Source organism: Triturus cristatus, chromosome 1_2, assembly GCF_964204655.1.
Source record: "Triturus cristatus chromosome 1_2, aTriCri1.1, whole genome shotgun sequence".
In the NCBI taxonomy this organism is placed as follows: Eukaryota; Metazoa; Chordata; class Amphibia; order Caudata; family Salamandridae; genus Triturus; species Triturus cristatus.
The window spans coordinates 322,721,508-322,735,341 of record NC_140580.1 but is presented as its reverse complement, the minus strand read 5'-3'; positions in this window follow the sequence as shown (position 1 = coordinate 322,735,341).

The window sequence follows — 13,834 nt, the reverse complement described above, 5'->3', positions numbered from 1 at the left end:
GCAAGGCAGCAGCGTTGATGATGTTTCACGCTGCGGGGGCAATGCAATCTCGGGGCACCTCGTAAACAGTACCACGGACCACATGCCAGTCTCAGGAGTGCAAAAGCACCACGCACTGTCAGGTTTTCTCAAATGTATTTCCGCAGGAACGCCATGGACAAGAAGAATGGTCTGCGACCTCCACAAATCACCTATCTCACCCAACAATGAGTCAAAGTGACAATGGTAACCTGGGGAAGAAGGGAGACAAAACAAGGAGAGGCAAGGGTCCTCGTTAACCTCAGGCTGCAACAATACCAGGCCAATACGGGGCTATTTCAGCTGTAGACAGAGAGAGAAAACAGAGAGTTGGTAAGTATGTAGACAGGTGTACTGTAATCCCTAATTATCTAAAAACTTTATCTGATACCTTAGGTTTCCCTTCCTCTAATTATACAAAAAACTTCAATTGACAGGCGTGAGTCTGAGTCTAGAGGAAGAAAAAAAGGCTACTTAGTAAAAGGATAGTCAAATAGACATGGAATAAAACAGAAGAAACACTTATGTTAACAAGCCCACCTTGTTACATTATCTGCATAGTTCATGTGAATCCAAATGAAAGTGTCAATAATAATAACAGAAAAATGCCACCTTATCTTCAGGTGTAAATAACTAATCTTCCATGTATTTTCCTAATTAACAGGTAGCCAGCCAAACAGGAAGAGCGCAGAACCACAGCGTCAGGATTGCTCAATCAGATAAGTATACTTGGGGCACTAAGAATAATAAATATTGTCAGCGCAGAGCGCTGTTACCATATATGCAGTCATGCAGCTTTCGTGTTGTCTTCTTTTTATTTGTAGGTACAACGGAGTCCAGGACATATATGGAACCAGGAACAAATGAAAACACCAGACAGCCAACGAGGTCTGGTAGAAAGGAGGACACTGTAGCAGGAAGGTCGCGGACGAGGAGGCTCAGCAAATCAAGGGCACTGGATACCTCGAGATGCGATGAAAGGCACTGGATCCCACGAGACGGGATGAAGGAGACCCGATGCTTGGAAAGTATTTCAGGCACTGGATTCCACGAGACATGGTCAAAGGGAACCAACGATCTGACAAGGAAGCGGAAGGTAAGTTAACTACTCCGTAACAAGAACACAAAGCGTCATTGCTCGGAGACCGCCTCTCTTTGACGTGTTTGATCGGCCGCCGCGCATGCACGTTCCCATGCGGCGGCTATTTTTGTAGTCCGTAACAGTCCCCGGAATCATCAACCGTGACATGCACACAGTGTCGCTGAAATACGGTTGGAAGCTTTTATGTTCCTGAGTTTCCACAACAGGGGACCAGCTCTACTCGGGCCCTTGGAGACACGCTACTTCAGGACACAGCACACAGCAAAGTACTCACAAGCAGGGGGACAAAGCACACAGCAAAGTCCCTTGTCCTCTCCTCAGACCCTCCAGGATTTCGCGATTTCGCGATTTGCCGCGAAATCGGCACTTTTGTAAAAATGCCGTGATTTTTACAAAAGTGCCCGCGAAATCGGCACTTTTGTAAAAATTGCGCGATTTTTACAAAAGTGCCGATTTCGCATGATTTCGAATTGCACAGAAACCCACTTATGCGCACTAAGGTTGTTTTTATCCACCTCCTGCCAAACTATAAATGTGCGCCATTTTTTGTCAGATTAATTTAGGTGTGCACAAAATCTTGAATTTGCAATTGGAATTTCCATAGCCTGACTCATTAAATCAAGATATGCATGTTTTTGAAGGACACATTCCACCAAGTTCAGGAAAAATCTATTAAGGCAGTATTTTTGCAGCAGAAAATGTAGGAATAGAGGTGTGAACACGTGTCTCCCCTCAAGAGAGGAGCACAACGGTGGGCATGTTGTGTGCTCGGAAAATGACTAAATGGGACCTTTGTGTAACTTTTCAAAATGTTTGCTTGTCGATTCTCACGCTTAACACTCATCAAAATGTACGCCTCCAAAAGGAAACAAGCATTGGCAACACCAGTAGGTCTCGTCTACCATGCGATTTTTCATAAAAGCGCCTGTTTCAGGACCAACTGTTTTGACAACTAGCGCTATACAATATCTATATCGCACACTTGTTCCAGACGCAACAGCAGTAATATTTGCAGGGCGACGTAAGCGCTCGCCAGGCGCGAAGACTACAGAAAGGGTAGAATTTAGGACAAAGGTGGGAACACAAATCGTATTAACCATATAAAATGACACACCATGCTGGCGACTAGCGCCTTTCGTAGTTTGGAATGAGTGTGCAACATAGACAATAATTTAATACAGTTACTTGCCTGGTTGTAGTTATTTTAACACTTGTTGAAACGTATGTAGAATTGTACATTTACATACGTTTTAATTTTGGGATTCACTTTTTAACTTACATAAAATAAATTATATTTAGCTTGAACAGAAACTTGGTCAGCTAGATGCGCAGTGCTGATCCCGAGAGCCAGCATCAAGCAAGAGTACCGCTGCCAGTAGTCACTGTCTTACTTCCCTATACAGACCCTCCAGGATTTCGCGATTTCAGGCTGAAAATGAATGATTATGAGTAAAATAAAGTGCCGCAAAAATGCCGCTAAATTTCCATATTTGTGCCGCTAAATTTCCGTATTTGTGCCGCTAAATTTGCTAAGCCATGCCGCTATATCCTGGGGGGTCTGTCTCCTTAGTCAAACCAGCAAACTGCAGGCCAGCCCCGGCACACACAGCAAGGGCAGTAGTTCTCTTCAGGCTCTTCAGCTGTTCTTCTTTGGCAGAGGTTCCTCTTGATCACAAAGTAGGTTCAATCCTATTTCAGTATGGATTTCAGTCTTGAGTTCAGGGGTTTCAGCTCTTACATTTATAACCCTAAATGCCTTTGAAGCCTTTGTGTTCAGGGGGCTCTGACCCGGGTCCAAACCAGACCTGGGTGTCTTCCTGCCAGTGCACACCCTCCACCTTTGATAGTCAGTGTCTGGGGCCCAGACGCTCAGCAGGAGGTGGAGCCATCCTTTTGTGGCAGCAACACAGCCTTATTCACATCCAGGGGGCTACTCCTCCCCCCACATCAAATGCAGGCCAGCCTGTTGCTGTCTCACCTTCTCCTCCCTGGGGTCAGGACACTTCCCAGACCCTGTCACATCTAAACCCAGGCAGGCAATATACAACCAGGCAGAGGCACACAGGATGGTTTAAGACAAGAAACCAGCCACTTCTAAAAGCGTGGTTTCTAAACACACAATTAAAAAACCATCTTCACAAAAAGATGTGTTATTAAATTCAGAGTTCAGGCACACTAAACTCCAACTCTCCATCTTATGCCTATGGGAAGATATGCTGGAAACATGGGACACAGCATTCACCATTCTGTCCTTTGGGCAAGATGGCCTTGCAACAGTGAAAAACGAATCTGGCAGTATTTCACTGTCAGGACATGGTACAAACCTCAGTACATGTCCTACCTTTCACATACACTACACCCTGCCCAGAGGGATACTTTGGGCCTACTATAGGGATGTCTGATGTGTATAAAAAGGGAAGGTAAGGCCTGGCAAGTGGGTGCACTTGTCAGGACAACAAGGCAGTTAACCAACTGCGCGCAGGCACTGCAGTGTCAGGCCTGAGATCCCTTCTTAGGGCTACTTGTGTGGGTGGCACAATTAGTGCTGCAGGCCCACTAGTAGCATTTGCATTACCAGCCCTGGCACACATGGTGCACTTTACTAGGGACTTTACTAGTAAGGCAAACATACGAATTATGGACAACCAATTACCATAACACTTTATACAGGGAGCACTTGCACTTTGACACTGATCAGCAGTGGCAAAGTGCCCAAAGTCCTAAAACCAACAAAAATAGGTCAGAAATAATATAGGAGGAAGGCAAAACGTTCAGGGATGACCCTGCAAAAAGGGCCAAGTCCAACAGTCATCATCTACCATGCTGGCATTCCACTCATCCTCAAAGAAAGCATTACCATTGCACGCATCTATAGTGGCTATTAGGCATTCTTCGTCCTCCCCCTTCCAATTCACAGACTGGTCTTCATCAGTGATGGGAGAACAAGATAAATGTTCAGCTCTGAATTTCTTTCCACGGGGAGGTATTCAGTGATAAAATCATATTGCAACAATTTTGAACTTAGCATAGCCAGCCTAGGTGTATAATCCCTGATAACAGATCTGCTTAGTATATTTAATAATGATTTATGGCCTGTTTGGAGCGTACATTTCCTCCCCCAGATGAAACACTTGAACTGTTCAACTGCACAGCAACAGGCTAACAGTTATTTTTCAATGGTTGAGAAGACCTTCTAATTTTCCTTCAGAGAACTTGACGCAAAACCCATTGCAACTTTGCTACCAGATCTCTTCATTTGGGCTAGGGTGGCTCCTAACCACTTGTTACGTGCATCAACCATAACAATACACTCTTTGTGGGATCAAAAGGTGCTAGCACATCAGCTGTTGCAATATAATGATTAAGTGAAACAAATTCATCCTGACAGGCATCACTCTACTAAAGCACTTTCCTTTTCTTGAGTAGTTCTCACAAATATGCAGTTTTAGCTGATAAATTTCTCATGAATTTTGAATAAAACTCGCAAAGCATCAGAAATGATGACACTTGTTCCTTGCTATTGGGCTTTGGTGCTTTTTTGATCGCATCCGCCAACCCAGGTCTTGGTTACACCCCCTTTCCCAAAATGGCATGCCCAAGATATTCTATAATTTGTTTTGCAAATTCAAACTTGTTAGTATTGGCTACGATTCCAAATTTCTGTAACCTTTTCAACGCAGTGTGCATGTGTTTATCATGACTGACAGAGTCTTCACCTGCTAGGAGAATATCGCCTTGAAAAGTTACCATGCCATTGACCCCCTAGAGAACATTCTATAACATCCTCTGAAACATTGATGCAGTTGATGCCAGTCCAAAAGAAATTCTCTTGAACTGGAGTGAGCCGACCGGTGAAACAAAATCTGTAAAATTCCTAGACGACTCGTTTAACTCGACCTGTTGCTATGCAAACGCCAAATCGATGTTGCCAAAGAGTTTTGTGCCCGCAAATGCAGTCACGGCCAGCATGAATCCCGGCGGGGGGGGGGGGGTCGTGCGGGGAGGCAGCCTCGCTCCCCTACCCACTCACAGCGCTGCAATGGCAGCGTTGTGATTGGCTGGGATGCGATCCCACAGGCGTCTATGGGAATGCCATTTTCTCTGTGTACATAGAGAAAATACACAGTGTGCATGACTGGTTTGGTCGGCCCTGGGGCTAACCAAACAGTCAGCGCCCACAACAGTGGGCTAGCCACTCCTCCCCTGCCTGGAGCAGGACCACCCACCCACCCGCCCCCAACCAAACCCCACCTTCTGCGTTCTCGCAGTGCGGTGTGAGAAGCAGAAACATAAAATGGTATTCATAATCCCATGTTATGTTTCTGCTTGTCGCACTGCGAGAAAGCAGTGGGGCGATGCTTCTCCGCCCATGTGGAGGAGCCTCCCCTGTGCAAATGTGGTAATGATATTATCAATGCTTGGCAACGGATAAGAATCAACCCATATCGCCTTGTCTCGACTGCATAAATCTATGCACACTCTCAGCTGACCATATTTTGTCTTGCTATCCTCAATGGGGATAGCCATAAGGATGAGTCAACTGGTTTGATGACACCCTCATCACACATTTTCTTTAATATCTCAGCTAGCTCCTCACGTATACTGAAAGCCATATTTCTTAATTTGTTTTTACCCCCATAGCATCACTTTGTACCTTAATCCTGTGTTTAAATCCTGCAATCTTCCCTAGATTGCCACTAAAAACGTCTTCATACACCTCTGTCCAACAGTTGTCTACTTGTTGCCCTTTACTTTCTTGGTTGTCAGATGATCCATCAGTGACTAAAGATACCTGCACCTTCCTTCCAGGCCTCAGTGTCATACCAAATAGTCCTTGATGGTACCACTCAAGTATACTCAAACCTTTCTTAGCTACATATACCTTACCAAACATGACTTTCACCTCAAATTGCATGTGACATTTGAAACACCATGTAAATTAGATTTTTCTTCCATCATAAGACACAGGGTTTCTATCTGGAGGAAATCATCTCCTTTCACCCCATGTCTTATGAAACAATTCATCAGTAATCATAGGCATTCTGGCGCCGGAATCTATAAGCAAATTTAACACTTTGCCATCTACCATGATTTTTTCAAATGAATCTACACTATTGGTTTCTCCACCCCGTACAACCAAAACCTGATCTCCATCTACACTTTGTTCATCTTCTCAAATTCCACTATACTCTCTAACATGTACAGTATTATTTGTTCCTTATTCCTGGTAAACTTTAACAAAATTACCCATTTTACTACAGGTCCTACACTTCACATTTCGCGCAGGACAGGGCGACCATTTGATCCATGTTGAGGGGACCTGCACCTAAAACATACATTCTTCTGTCTGAGAATCCTTCCTTCCCCTCCTTTTTCTATGGGAACTTCTTGCTTTGTTCTCTTGAATTATTGTTAGCATTTTATTTTACTACCCGCACAACACTCTGTTCTTTGTGTCTTACTTCCTTACAAGACTTACGAGGCGACTCTATACTCTGAACAATATCTATGTTTTCAAACAACATTGGATTTTTTAAAGTCAACAATCTGGTTACGAGTAAGTTGGGAGGTGAAGTTCTTGAACTCACATTCTGCTGCAAGCATTCATAAACCTGCAACATAACTATCAATGAATTCATCTTGGCGTTGCTCACAAGTGTCTATTCACAATAAGTCTTAGTTGAACATCAAATTGTTTTTCTAATTTTCTTACTGCCAGCTGGTATTCATCAATGTCATCTTCTTCACCATCAGGTAATTAATAGGGAAGGATGAGTTCATAAATAGACTGAACCTCAAACCCTGTTCTAATCTCTTATGTTCTGGACAGTATCTGTTGCCACCAATAGCCCCTAGATATTTTGTGAAGGCCCTATACCAATTATGCTAAGATATGGCTGGTTCTCCTGGTGTCTGGAAAAAGGGTGGGGATGCATTGACACTCTGCATATTGTGGTACAGAGATTACTCTTAGGAACAATAATTCTTCAATTTCCTACCCAAAACAAAAACTAAAATGTACTGACTGTAAGATTGTATGTCTCCCATCTACTATTTACACTACAAAATGGCCACACTATTATTTCTTTTGGGCAATCTGATAAATAGTGAAGCATCAGACCTTACATAACCAATGACTATCATACACAGAAATACACTGGATTTTTAGAATAAAAACGATGTGTGAACACCTGTAAATATGTATGCATGCTACAATGTTTGCCTCTCAATGCAACAGTAGAAAAAGCCTTTATTTTGTTTTGGTTTTGTATTAAATGTATCCTGGAGAGATGCATAAGCAATAGCATGCAGTGAAAATGTGTGCGCATCACAGATTGTTTGCACAAACAGTAACATGCTGTCAAAATGTGTGCATGTCACAAAAAGCTTCCCAGAACCATGAATGAACGTTTATGTGCCGTCTAATCAGAGCAGGTGGAAGTTTGAATAGTTTTACTCTTCAAGTGCCTCATGTGAGAAGAATAACCCTGCGACACACCTTCAATGTGTGCACATCACAGTGTAGGTACGTCAGCTACACATGACTCCTGCAGGATAAATAACCCTGCGACATGCCGTCAATGTGTGCGTATCACAGTGCAGGCCTGAATTGGTGGTTCCCACTTCAAAATGGCCGCAGACGTCAGCCACGTACTGAACTGCGCTATATGTACTTCGTCAGTGGCAGGGGTGTGACAGCTGACTGATTCAGTGCGCATTTTGGATCACGATGGACAAGAACCGGCAAGCATCAAAGACGAATGCTTGCACAAGGTATTTGCTTGTGGCCAGCCCTTCGCTCGTGCGTATGGCACTGGAGTACTGTTAACTAACGCAGCCAGCCCTCTGCTCGTGTATGAGGCGCTAGGGTACAGTTAATCACCAGCCGCGCTTGGGAACAATGCCAACCCCTCCAAAAGTACAGTGACACGGTTTTATCCCACTGCATCCCAGTCTTTACAATGTTAATCCTCCTACAGCAGCACCATTTGTCACAGCTACAGGACTGAATCCGCCTGGGGGGCATCCACACATTATTCCTCATCGTTGTACAGTCAAAAAAACAACACGCCGGCTTCCATCAGCTGACTGCACACTCGTGGGTTCTTCACTGTGGCCAACTTGTCACCAGCCTTGTGGTAATGTGGAAGGACCAAACACGCCAAACACTGAAAATCTTAAGCGATATGTTTATTGGCCACAATCTTCGCCAGCTCTCTTCCACAACTGACACTGACAGATAATTAAAGTCAGCATCAGGGTATTCAGCATGGAGATCAGGAAAGAATATGGGACTTTATTATAATGGAATGAACCGTGATTTAGCCCCAACAGTTTTGGATTCTGCTAGTAAAAGACCATGCCTTCACACTAATGTAATGTATTACGACCAACTCCAGCAATGCATCACTTTAGCGCCAAAAGATGCGTCAGAAGTTCTGATGCATCCATGAATCCTTGCGCCATTGTATTGTAAATACAGTGCATCCATGGTGTCGTTTGGCCATTTGCGGCAGACACAAGAAATCTAATGCATCAAAGCCGATGCGTCACTTCTTGTAAATATGCCCCACAGTTCTTGCAGACCCTTCTCGTCCTTCTCCGGTAATGTGCAGGGTTACAAGGAAGCCATCTTCTCAGCCAGGATGCTTTTAAGCTGACTTTGATTTGGCAAAATATACACTATCCTCACTTTTTGAATCTGGATTTAACCTTGAAGATCACAAACTGCTATTACTTGGCCAACTCTTGCACATTCGTTCCACTAGTACACGGCAGGGTATAGATATCACTTTGCTGCTTGTATGAATAGAATGCAAAGGGGGGGCTCTTGGCCCCTCGCCCACATGGCGGTGCGGCCCCCCCCCCCCCCTTGCCTTCTGGACCTCTCGGTGGTGGGGCGTGTCCTCTGGGGCGCGCCCCGCCACCGATTGGTTGTCACCCTCCCTTGAGGACCAGGCAGCCATCTATACTTGCTTTAACAGGAACACCAGACATGCACACATGATCAACCTCACCACTCATACAGAGACCCAACATAGAGCAAGTCTGTTAGGCGCCAACAAGTCCTACCCTATTTTCCGAAGCCTTTCCCTAGATGAACAGCGATATTTTTGAGCCCAAGTAACAAGAGAGAAAAACAACATACCTAAAATAAAGCATCAATTTCCACTGATCACGTCCTCCACAAAACCTGACAAAAAGCCTTTGGTACAGGAAAAAAGAGCTTTGAAAAATATCTCCATACTTACTTTTAACATAAAAATATTCATTTTGCAAGAAAAATAATGTGAAAGATATGGGCGGCATTCTGTAATGCAAAGCTACATTTTACCCTCAAGTTCCAACTTCAGGTCTTGTGGCGTTTGGAAAAAAAAAGCGCCACTAGTGCATGGCAGACATGACATTATCCCATTTCTATTTAAATATAATATTAACCGCTAGCACTTCTATTTGATTTGGAGTAACACATTTTCAATACAGCTAAAACGCTTTTGATATGCCTGTTCTTTCTGCCGTCACTTCTCTGGTTGGCAGCACCTGATTTAATTTGTTTCCACTGCTCGAGGTCCTCCCATAATACCGTCCGCTGCCTTCAGTCTGCCAACAAAAAGGCATAAACAGAAACCTGGTCTTGATTTTTTGTGCAGAATGCTTCTCTGTTTTTTGTTGTTTTTAATTCATAACCACATTTCGAGATTTTAACACAGCTGAGGCTAAAAATACCTGTTCTCTGATGTTTTTTTTTGTCTTGCCCCCATTTTTACTCGACACAAAAACGATTACGCTGAACACGAAGATTTCAACTTGACCAACTCGGGAATAAACTTTGTAAGAGAAAATCTGGAACCAGAATGATCTGATAAAACAAACGTAATGTGAATAGGTAGCTTCAACGAGAATCAAAACGAGACGTGATTTAGATTAGCAGATTTCGATTTCAGTTAGCAGAGGATGAAAAATAAACTAAGGGCGCCAGACATTATACCGACGAACACAGAAGTAAGAGCATTACCGCATGAAGAAATTAAAAAAATTCATGGAGGATAGCTGATGAAGGCTCACTGATTTAACCAACCATGATTAAAATCAAGTCTTACTCTGTCGATTGCAATTAATTCAATAAAACATAAAAGATGAAACGCCAGATGGCTTGTATCAGTCGGACACGGTTTGTGTGTGGTTGTAAAACCTAACCGCATTGGAAAAAGATTCGTAGAAAACTTTGATCCAGCCCTCAGTCATTGTTACTTCGGAGGTAGATGGCAGGTGGCGTTGTGGGTTCTGAAGAACCGTTAAGTAAATACAAGATTCGTGGTGGGAACCGGCACAACACGCGAGACACGTTCACTGTTCCAGTGACCTCGGTGGGTTGAGGAGTGTCCACTAGAAAATACAGAGGTGAGTAGTCGATGCGCATTTAAGGACGTGTGGCAATATTTTAGAGTCAGTGGATCAATACCTTCATTGATAAAGAGACACAATGAACACTCTGGCGAGGCCCCTGACTGAGTAAGCCAACAGTCGTAACTGAGCAGAATATTGAACTCAGTTGAGGAAATAGGGCTCAAGATAAGATTTCTTCAGAGTGTAGACTGAAACACATGGGTCGCCAGAAATAAAGAGGGGGGTCGGGGTTGTTAGCTAGGCAGGATTTCTGTGTATAGGATGGGGCCTTTTCACAGGGGTCACAACATGGGTAAGGGATTTGGGGGGAAAAGTGTGTGACATGTGTATGTTACTCTTGCCACTACAGAGTTTTTCACCTGTAATGACCTCGATATGTGTAAGGGAGCCACAACCTGTAACAAAAGCAAAAAAACAGCAACCAATTTAGCAGGAAACTTGAAATGCCGCCGCTCTTCCATTGCTGGTGTGGCGGAGATGTCTCTCTCTCTCTCTCTGCATTACCAGTGGAAGGAAAGACTCGCACACCATGGCTGTTAGACTTGGCACCATTGGCGTGGGTCTCCCTTCCATGTTTTTGCTTTTGCCTCTTGTGTTTTGCTGTGTATAGGACTCCATTTTTGCTGGTCTAGATGCTTCGGGCACTTTGCCACTGTTGTTCAGTGCCAAAGTGCAAGTGCTTCCTTTGTAAATTGTTGTTATGGATTGGTGATTCCATGAATGGCATATCTGTTTTACTTGTCAGACCCTAATACAGAGCACCATCTGTGCCCAGGGCCTGTACATCAAATATTGCTGGTGGGCTTGCAGCACTGATTGTGCCACCCACAGAAGCAGCTTGTAAAATGTGACTCAGGCGTGCCATTGCAGAGCCGGTGTGCAGTCTGGGTCTGCCATGTCGACTTGGCAAATGCACACACTTGCCAGTCCCTAAACCTTCCCTTTTCTACATATTAGTCACCCCAAAGGTAGGACCAAGGTACCCCTGTGGGCAGGGTGCATTGCATGTGAAAGGTAGGACATGCCCTGATGTGTGTGGCATGTCCTGATAGTGAAATACTGCCAGTTTCATTTTTCACTATTGCAAGGCTATCTGTTCCCGTAGGCCGAAATGGGGAGTTTGTTTATAACATTTTATAAACATAACTGACCCTGGGAACAAGATGCGAAAATAAAGTTTAGTATGCCGGAACTCAGAATGTTAATCTTTTAGTGAAGGTGATTTTTACATACTGTGTTTGAAAATACCACTTTTAGAAAGTAGTTATGTTCTTGCCCAGTCCCAGACTTTTAGATCACTTCTGGGAAATCAAGAGGAAACCTTTGCCAGGGAGAAGAGCCAGAGAAGCTGAGGAGGAATACTGCCCCTGTGCTGTTTGCTGTCTGGGGTTTGCCTGCAGTGGCCGCTTGCTGCCAAGGAAAGGAGAAAAGGACTTTGCTGTTTTGCTTTGTCACCTGCCTGAAGAAAAGATCTCTAAGGGCTTGAAATTGAGTTTGCCTCCTGTTCTGAAGTCTCAGGAACACAAAGACTTCACCCTTTCTGTCTCTCTGCATCTGGAACTGCTGTTTCAGCTGCTACAGAAGGAAATTGCAACACCGATGCCAGAAGGCATCGCCGTAACGTGCACCGAAGCTGTAAGCGCAGCTCCGAATTGCGATGTAGGCCCGACGCCTGCTAGCCATGCTGCATCGACTCTGAAGCTGACTTCATCATCGCGGAGTCGATCCTCGACGTGGGTGATCCCCGAATCCATTGACATCATGCCAATGTAAGAAACAGAGGCTTCGGTGCCATCGTGACGTCACCTCCCCTGGGGTGAACTGTCTTTGTTTGAATAATTTCCAAGGTACTGTTCTTTGGGGGCCCGACGACGCACACCTCGCGGTCCGCGCCGTACTTTGAGATTATCACCAGTCACAACGTCGTTATAACTCCAAGTGGAATTATTTGTTGCTACAAGCTTTATTTGAGTGAATAACCTATTTTTGAGGATATTTGGATGGCTGTACTGTGGATTTTTGTCGTTTGGTCTTGTTTTGGTTTAGATAAAGATTACTTATTTTTCTAAACTGGAGTGGTGTCCATTTGTAGTGTTTTCACTGTATTACTGTATGTGTTCACAAATGCTTTATACACTGCCTCTGAGATAAGCCTGTCTGCTTGTGCCAAGCTACCAAGGAGTGTATCCCCCTTACCCTGACTAGAAGCAAGGGTCCCTATTTGGACAAAGGTACCTACCTCTGCCAGCTAGAGACCCCGATTTTTTACCAATGGCCAACTTAAAACCCTTGGCTTCCTGCACAAATCGAAACTCAATGCGTATGAGTTATAGGTTTGATGAAACATCAGTTTCTATAGGGTTCCCATACACTTCTAATTTGACCTTTTGTAGATATTGATTATCACCACCTGTGCCAGCTCTGACGATAAAAAATGTAGCCAACATTACCTCCTATTTTCCTTTTTGTTTCCGGAATGTTACAGAGGCATGTTCTATATTTTTTCTTTTGTAAAAACAGAGGTGTCTTTTGGTATGTTATTTAGTAGCTGGGCTGCACTCCATTTAGGAGTCTAATCCCCTGTCCCAAGATGTATGGCACTGGTGCTCACAAAATTCAGCAGCAACATTTGTAGTGAACTTATGTATCAATATTTGTTCCACTTGGAAAGTTAAAAAGAACTGACAAAGCAGATTGGTCTGATTATAATGGCGTTAACACATGCAAAAACAGCTAGGGGCAAATGCACAGACATTATTTGTGCCATGCCCCTATGCAACCTGCTTCATTCTCGGTGTATGTCTGTACCCCAGTTTTTATTGAATTACATTTGTGTAGCTGCATGGCACCAGCAGCCTAAGCATAACAGAATAAAAAACAGTACCACCACTGCTTGGGGAATAAGAAACAGTGCTCAGACATATAAAACAGATAAAGAGAGAGAGAGAGCAGAAATAACCTGTGCACATTTGGGCATTGTATTGTTTCCATACTGTTAGGCCTGGCATTTCTTGGCGTGATTACCCCAGACTTTTTGCCTCTACCTCCTCTATTTTTGGTACTGTGATGGATATGGTGTTGCCACCTTAGATGCTTTGGACACTTTGCCACTGCTGAACAGTGTCAAAGTGCAGGTGTTCCCTGTGTAAAGTGTAATGGTGATTGGTTGTCCATTATTGGTATGTTTGCTTTACTAGTAAAGTCCCTAGTGAAGTGCACTATGTGTGCCAGGGCTAGTAATGCAAATGCTACTGGAGGTCCTGCAGCACTTATTGTGCCACCCACTCAAGTAGCCTTGGAAAGGGA